This window comes from Nicotiana tabacum, chromosome 4, assembly GCF_000715075.1.
Source record: "Nicotiana tabacum cultivar K326 chromosome 4, ASM71507v2, whole genome shotgun sequence".
In the NCBI taxonomy this organism is placed as follows: Eukaryota; Viridiplantae; Streptophyta; class Magnoliopsida; order Solanales; family Solanaceae; genus Nicotiana; species Nicotiana tabacum.
In genome coordinates, this window is record NC_134083.1 from 72,794,590 (window position 1) to 72,804,232 (window position 9,643).

Consider the following 9,643-nt stretch of genomic DNA (forward strand, 5'->3'; position numbering starts at 1 on the left):
CTTTTTACTTTGATCGAACTGATTGCGTCGTATGCAAAGAGAACCATGCAATATCTTACAACTTCATCAACTTGTAGAGTTTTTCTTTTTGTAATTTCCGTCCTGCATTTTATTTAAACTAGATTTGGGATACGCGTGTTACGCTACTATATGTCGACGAGTGTAAAATTTTAAGAATCACACAAAATTTGTTGAACTATGTAATTAAGTTATATAGTAAAATTTTAACAATCACAAATTCTTGAAAATGATCAATATTGATCATATTTAGCCAAGAAAACACTATATCACGCAACAATATTCTAATGCCTTATTATAACTTTAATATATGACTTGTGCATTTGGTTTAGTAGCTCATGCAGAGTTGAATATATAGTATGTTGACTTGTACTCAAATGTCATGCAATAATATTATGTTCTTTATTGTCTTAAACATAAATTACATTTGCTCAAGTAACTAATATCAACCAAATCTTATTCCTATTAGAATTCAAATAACAAAATACGAAGAACAAAAGGAGACTTCATGTTGTAGGTTTAATTAGCATACAATTTTTTTAATAGAATGGCAATATAAAATAATTGTTATAAAAAAATTAAGGTAGAAAGTTAGTGCTTATTGTTATTTTATTATAAGCATTCAATAATTTAGTTGGTAAAATTGTTTTTCTTAGACGCTTGAATTAATAGAAGAGAAATGGCAATTGAAACACGGGTGAAAATCATTTACATCCCCCATGTTTGCTTTAAAAATCAAACTTATCCTCCAGCTTTGAACAATTACTATTCTGCTCCACATATCAAAGGTGACTTCTTAAAATGCCTATTTTACCCTATATAATTTTTATCTCTTATTTTAATTCTTTAGTATAATGATATTTTTTTAATTTTAATTTATATTATCGACTTATCTCTAGTCTATAGACAAATAAAAAAACTTTAGTCAAGCATATAAGTTAATGATGTTCAATAGTGAAAATAAATAAATAAACAAATTACAATAAATAATTTACTCGTATCAATAATTTTATTAATAGCAATCAAAACTCAATCTATTTACAAAATTGAGAATAAAAGAGAGTGAAAAATTTATAAATTATACAATGCAGGTAATAAAAATATAATGGGCTAAAATAGAGGTAAATTTTATAATAAATTTGCAAAACTTAGCTATTTACACTTTACATGAACTTTAATTATAATTTAGAAAAAAATCTAATAATAACAATCAAAACTCAAAAATTTATATACACATAGAGAAAAAAAATAGTAGAACTTAAAATCACACACACGCCAACACACATTATATGCATGTCAAATATAATATTATAATAATAATAATAATAATAATAATAATAATAATAATAATAATAATAATAATAATAATAATAATAATAATAATAATAATAATAGCAATACATTTTGTATTAAATTTATATTATGATTATTTTATTTATAATGTTAGTGAATTTAGATTAAATATATAATAAGATATAATATTTTTAACATATGAAATAAATACTTGCATTAAAATATATCTAAATAATATAAAAAAGGCATTACTTATATGGGGAGTCGAAAATATTAAGGGTAAAATAGACATTGCGTAGGATGAAATAATGAAAATGATAATTGCTCAAAGTTGAAGGATGAGTCTGATTTTCAGAGTAAACTTGGGGTGTAAGTGATTTTCACCCTTGAAACACTGGTAATATCCTGTTCAAATTCTTTTTCTTGTTTTTTTTTGTTGTTAGTTCTTAAGTTTGTCGAAGGCTATCACAAGCTATGCTTTGAATGGTAAAATACATGTTAGTTTTGATTTAATTAATATGTTACATGTCAGCTAATTCTATGTATTTAGACCTTTTATATAGTTTAAATAAGAAAAAAATAAGTAAAATTTTAGTTGATTTAAAAGTCCTAAAAATTAGAAAAATAATTAAATGACTATTTTGTCTAGTATAAAATTAATTATTAAATTATTTTTCTTGCTTTTTTACTTATATTTGTCAAAGGATATTTAACAATTACTCACGTTAATTACTCACGTTAGGTTTGATAATTAATATGTTACATATCCCTAAATATTAGGACCTTTTATATCTATATAGTTCAAATAAAGATTAAGGAAAGATATAATAAGAAAATTTTAGGCGATTTTGGAACTCCTAAATACTAGGAAAATAACGCACAAAATTTAGTTGATTTAGAACTCCTAAATATTAGCAAAATAATTAAATTACTATTTTGTCTAGTATAAAATATATTTTTAAAGGGTAAAAAAAAAAGCGATATTCCGCTAAGGGCCTTCGTTCTTTTAATATTTAGATAAATATAAATATTGTTCGATTTATATTTATAGATATGTTTTTAAGATGTCCAAGAAATTTGCTAAAATCAAATTATGCAGTAAGCAAGTTTAATTAGATATGTTTGTTGTATTAAGGGCATAACAATTTGTACCTAAACTGTGGTGACCAGTCGGTATGGTCTTCGGTAGTAGTGACAGGGGACAATTTTATTTTTAGTAATTCACAAGTTTTATATGGAAAAATTCCTGCAAAGTAGGGTAGTTGATAAGTTGAATTACATTGCGATACAAAGGCTTGTAGGGTGTGGTGTTTGTTTGACCAAAAAATAATTATCTTTGGCTAAACAAATTGAATATTTTAAATGAGGGGTTAAGCCTAATTAATAATAATAACTTCGGATATGAATGCGATGTTCGAATATCAATAATGGGGGAGGAATATTCAATATTCAATTACATTGAATGACTCAAAAGTAAATAGAGAGAATAATTCACCCAATCTCGAATGGGTTGAAATGGTTCTTCTTTTGGCTATGATGAATGGCAAATAGATACAAGGATTTTCGAGCCTTTCTTGGATCTGCTGCCTAAGATGTAGAGAGTCTATTTGTTGTCAAGAAATTTCTTGTTAGAAAACCCTGGCATCCGATCTATCTCTTTCTATTTATAGGGGTAGGCCCCCAATTAACCCTAAATGTAAGTATAAAGAATATCTAACAGAATATTCTCTACTAAACTTGTTATTACTGCTCCCTCCAATACTCGACCTCGACCATAATTGGTTGCTCAGCAATGGATCCTATTAGTTATTAGTCGACCTCGGCCATATTATTTATGGCGACATCACTCGCGTTGAATGCCCTTAGGCAGATTTTGACCTATACAGTTAGCCCCTCCGATTATCGGGGTCGTCTCTCGGATGACCTTAGTGAGCGGACTTCGTGTCACGACCCAAAAATCTCACCACAAGCGTCGTGATGGCACTTAGTCTCTAAGACTAGGTAAGCCGATTTCAATTACATTTCAAGCTTTTCTTTTAAAAATAGAAACTAACAACGGAAATAGTTACAGACAACCTCCCAAGACTGGTAATACTGAGTCACGAACTCTAACTGAATACATGAAATGATCTCAAGGATCGAATACTCAATAGTGTTTGAATAATAATTAACAATACAATAAAATAGAAAGACTCCAAGGAACTGCGACGACCAAGCAGCTCTACCTTGAATCATTGCGATCACACTTTAACTCCGTCCGAGTCCGATAACTCCAATACCTGGCTCTACACAAAAATGTACAGAAGTGTAGTATGAGTACACCATGGGCAGTACCCAGTAAGTATCAAGACTAACCTCAGTGGAATAGAGACGAGGTACAGTCAAGACACTCACTAGTCTAATAACCTGTGCAATATAGTATACAAAATAATATGAAACAAATAACAATAAGGGCAACACAAATCAACTAGTGATATGCACAGCAGGGCAACAAGAACACCATTAATATTACTCAATAAATAATAAATACAAGTACATCTACTTAAATCAAGTCCTTCAAATATAAATCTTTCGCCTATATGCTTCTCAAATAATACTCTTCAGGATATAATAATTTTCAATAAATATAATTCAAAAATAATTCCTTAGATAAATGTCTTTCAAATATAATTCTTTCCAATAATATTTTGAATATAATACTTTCAAATAAAAGTCATATTGTGACACCTCATCTCATAATCATAAAAATATAGGTCTCAGCCCACTTTCATATTTCTAGGGCACCTCGTGCTAATATCTCTATCGCAATCGCACGGACAACTCACGTGCCAATATCATCATCATATTTTTCCCGATACCTTGTACCCACATCTGTTGTGGCGTGCAACCCGATTCCATATAACATTAATCATATTCATTGCGATGTGCAACACGATCCCATATAACATAATCTGCCTAGCAATAGCTACGGGCTCCCAATTTCAATATAGAACAGACTATAATCAAGTTTACCGAAACAATAAGACAAGTTACACAAGATATAAAAACAAACACAAGAAAAATCACAACATCGCATGAAAATTACCAACGCAATAATCCCACATCATCACATAAAAATTACCAACACATAACTCTATATTATCACATATCATCTATGATAATAGCCACCCTTATCACTCCTATAATAGCCTCCCTTATCCCTCCCTCCCCTCCTCCGTCTTGACAATATCAATAGCCACCTTTATCTCTCCTATTACCACCCTTATCTCTCTTATATCTACCCTTATCGCTCCGCCCTGACAATATCCCAACATACATAACAATAGTGAAATGCCACCCTTATACCCCCATAATATCAACAATGAAATGTCACCCTTATACCTACATAATATCAACAGTAAAATACCACCCTTCTACCCACATAATATCAATAGTGAAAGGCCACCCTTATATCCTCAAAATAATAACTCAAACAATACAATAATTTATACGGAATATTATCATGGCAACATAATAAAATCAATTCATATCACTATTTGCCCAATGGCCACAACCAATTCCAAAGATATAACAATATCAATTAATTTCACAACGAATAGACCAAGGCTCCACACAATGTGTATAAAACCTCAAAAATAATCAACATAGATAGAAAATAATCACCATAGGGCAACGCCTTCATTAATTCAAATTTTGATAATTATATTAATACTTTTTCTTAAGCTTGTTTAATTAATTCTTTGAGATGAAAAATCTATAATGAAGTTAATTCCAAGAAATATCAAATCATCAAATTTATGGAATCCACATAAATATACAAGTAATAATCACATCAAATTATCATACAAAAACAAATTCAACAAACGCGAATTGAGGCATGGCAAATAGATGATTTAATAAATGCCAACAATTATCCAATTTATTACACAATATGCCTAACACTTTAACCCAATATATTTTGCACATATAAGCTTGAGTACGTACTCATCACCTCGCGTACACGGCTTTTCACATTTTACAAATGGCACATAAGACTCGATGCCTAAGGGGTAATTCCCCCACTCAATGTTAGGCAAGATACTTACCTCGACGAAACTAAATCGATACTTTAAATGATCTTCACGAGTGAAGCCACCTCCGGACTGCTCAAATCTGAAATTCGCCCCTTCATAATACTACGATGGTCCTCAACACTAAACAAATTTTAATCTACAACAATGCAATACAATTGTTCCAATATTAGCAAGATTTCTATACTTTAAGTCCTTTGGACATTTTATCAAACATCTAAGGTGCATATTTTTCTACAACCTCCTTCAATGGAATTTCTTCACCTAACAATCACCTTACACATGAATGATTGATTTCACAATTGTCTCTAGGTCATCCACAACTTCCCTTAGCACATGCATGCCCAACAATTCACTCCCAACCTACAAATCTTATTAATTAATTTATTTTACAATCTCTATAATACCAACACACCTAGGTTGGGAACTTATTTCTTCCAATCACCACCCCATAAGTCCTAACACATATTTCATACATAAATAATCACCATGAATTAGTTAGAGGTAGTAGACATACCTATTGTAGACCAAATCTTAAAAGACAACTTTTGGGGTGTTCTTGAGATTTTGAAGAAATCCTATGGAATCCAATCAAAACCTTGTTGTAACTAGTGATTGAGAAGTAAAATCATCACAAAAACACACTTAAAAACTCACCTTAGGTGTGTATTGGAAGCCTTGGCCGGATGGGTGATGAAGAGAAAGCCCTAGTCTTGAAGAAATAACTTAGCCCCTCTCTCTACCCGTCCTTGGGGTTATTTAATGGGCTTCTACGAGTGCGGTCGCACACCTGGGCAAGTGGCCGAGCACCTGAGATAGAAAGTCTCAAATATGCGAGGCCGTGCATTTGGGCGCGCATATGACACAGGTCCACTAAAATGGCAATAACTTTCTATATACTTATCCCAATAACGAACGGTTTGATGCATTAGAAACTGGACTCAAAGGGATTTAATTTGATAGGTTATACACCATATAAATCTTCATATCTTGAGAGTTATGCCCGTTTGAAGTTAGATCTTGTACGAACTCACTTGAAACTTTATCCCATCATATAATTTTTAACTTGACTTAGCCTTAGGGCTTTTCTTTGACTATAAACCATTCTTAATGCACCTTATACATATATTATCATAATCAACTGATATCATTCAAATTATCAGTCTTGTTCATACCTGAATTGATATAATTAGCACCCATCAATCTTCTTAATGGTCTTAAAATACTTAGAATTTTTCCGGGGTGTTACACTTTGCTAATTGTAGTTTGAGAGATTTTAGGCAAGCAGGTCGAGTAGTAACGTTCTTGGTGAGGTGATAAAATGGCACTTCGTGAACCATAACTTATCATTACGTCGATTCAGAATGACGTCACGATATCGTGCGTCATTATGATGCATTTTCTCGATGTATTACATTGTTTCTCGTGCCTCTGTTATTTCGATATTCGTGCGGGGTATTGATAGTTTATATTCTCGATCATAGTGCCCAAGTTCTTATAAATAGGGACATAAGACCTTTTGCCTGATTTTTCGTGTTTTTCGAACATTGAATATTCATCTCTTCTTTCCTTCTTTCATTGTTGTTGCTTTCGTTACCTTCAGCCTTACGTTCCTGTTTTTGCTAGTTTGGATATCTTTTGCCACCTATATCTCTTATGCGCTTGCGTTTTCTCGATACAAGAACGAGCAAAAATGGTTAATACAACCAATTCAAAGGGAGTACCTGATCCTTCCCCCTTGGTGGTTCGCATGCCCCCCCCCCCCCACACACGATGATGAAATGGCCATGGTTTCTAAAGATGACACCTTTCCTACGGTGGATAAAATAGTTCCCCGTAAGGAGAAGGATAGGTATGATTTCTTGAAGATGCCTGAAGATGACCCCGAAAATTTGAAGTCGTTGATGACAGAGGCGGCCATTGCCAAATTTAGGGCTAAATTCAAAATTTCTGCCCACATAGACATCATCCCAGCGGGGAGTGACGTGGTACAAATACATTGACTTGGGTGCTTCGCCTTCTACGCCTACCCCTTCTTCGTAGGTTATTCTTTTCCTATTCTACCCCTGACAGAATAGTTTTGCCACTACCGGGTGTGCCCGCCTCAACTATCCCCCTATATTTACAAGCTCATCTGCATGATTTTGTAGTTCGCAGAGTTAGCCGAGGTCGAGGTGGCCATCCGTCACTTGATGCATCTCTTCGCCTCCAATCTTTTCAGAGAGACGATGCTACATCTTCGCCATCGGGGCGGCAAAAGTATTGTGGTAAAAATGGATGATAAGGCCAACAACCAGTTTTGGCTCAACTATTTCTACGTTCGAACTGAGGACGTAATGGCTAATGCAAGAGTGTTTCCTGAGCTTTGGCACTATTCTCGTAAGTACCTTTCCTCCTTTTCCCTTTGTTGCACCTTATACTGGTCAGCCTTGATTATGCTCAATTTCTCTTTTTACGTTGCAGAGGCCGAGCCCCCTCCTTTGGTTGAGGATATTCATGAGTGGGTTAGACAAGTCCTTTCTCATACAGTGGGGATTCGCGAATGGTCGACCTTCCACGCTAAGTTTGGGCCCACATTTCTTGGTAAGTTAGCTTATTTCCATCTTTGAATTTTTCTGGTAGGTCACCTTTTGGGTCATCTTTTATCTTTGCGGGGGTTGATCTTGATTGAATTTTTTTTTTGTGCCCATATTTTATTTTGGAATGCATGAGCTCCTACTCCTGCATTTCGCCTAGGCGATCACCACAACGGAATCTGCTTTAGTTGCAATTACGTCTAAGCCTGCCAGGTCGTCTACCTCTATTCGATCTCCGATTTTGGCGAGGTCATCTCAGCAATCTGCGGCCTCGGCATCTGGGACATCGATTTGTCCATTGCGGTATTTAGTGGACGAGTCATCATCGAGCGGAGAGGATTTGAATCCACGAAAAAGGAGATCGATGGATGTCGGTGATGGTACAGTTCGAGAAGTGGACTCTACAAGGGGTGACCATGAGCCGACCATTACTGTACCTAAGAGTGGTGTAAGTCTGTCGTCTGGAGTTCCATTATCAATGGGAGTAGTGGAAGGTATGCCCTTTCCTAAGGTTGGGTTTGTTGCATCATCCGCGGAGGTCGGCGATAGCGTACCTAGGAGTGATCCATCATCCTCGGTACCGGTTGATGTTCCCTCGTCGGCCGAGGTGAAAGGTAAATGTATTGCTGATGATGGCTATAAAACCGGCTCAGATATTGACCCCGATGAAGTACGGATATTGAGCGAGGGGTTCACTCGGGTGGAAATGAGGTTAGAAGGGTCCACTCGTACTATCGTGGTCCCCATGGATTGCGACCTACTGGTGAACACTGAAAATGTGGTCCATTCCTTAGGTCCCCTTTGTTCCGATGTGGAGGGCAAGACCCTCGAGAAGCTGAACGATGCTACCTTATTGTCGAGTATAGCTGGCCTCGCCCTTAGTGTAACCCTTCCGAACTCTGGTAGTTTTTGTATCTTGCGCATTATCTTTGATAATGATTTTCTTCTTTTTTCCTCTTAGACAATTATCCTGGAGATTGAGAGTGCTCGCAGAGCAGTGAGGCGTAAACCTATTATCAAGAAGATGGCGAGTAAGTACCATGAATACTGTGACAAGCATCGTGATATCTGTAGGCGATTTGGCGAGAGTGGCGACTTCCGAGCCACTAGGGACGAGTTGAAATAGAAAGATGATGAGCTAATAAGAGTCATCAGTAAGTGCAGCGTCCTTGAAGGGGCACTTAGGGACAAAGAAGAGGAGCTTGAAGTGAGCAAAAGAGTTGAAGCCGAATGCGCAGACCTTCAAGCCCAAGTGGTATCTTTGCGGGCTGAACTCGAGCAATGTTCAGTTAGGGCCGATGTGTTTAGTAATGAGGTTGCCGAGAAGACGACAGATTTGAAGAAGGCCGAGTTAGCTCGTTTGATGGTTTTGACAAAGGCGGAGGCTTTGGGGGATGCAATTTGCATCCTTCGGTCTGAGCGGGCAAATGATTTGGTGACGACCAGGCTCAGGGAATAGTGGCTTGACGTGCAAATCGAGGGGTCAGAAAAAGAGGTTTCGAACCTTGGTGACCTAATCGTTGCTCTTGAGGCCGAGAAGATGCAGTTGCAGGCTCAGCCGTCCTTCTCTCACACTTCTGCTTACCCCGATGTCCCGCGGGATTTATATGAAAGGTGGATCCACGTCGAGGCCCAGCTAGACATATTCAAAGATACAATGACGGTGGGGAGGATTACTGAGGCTGA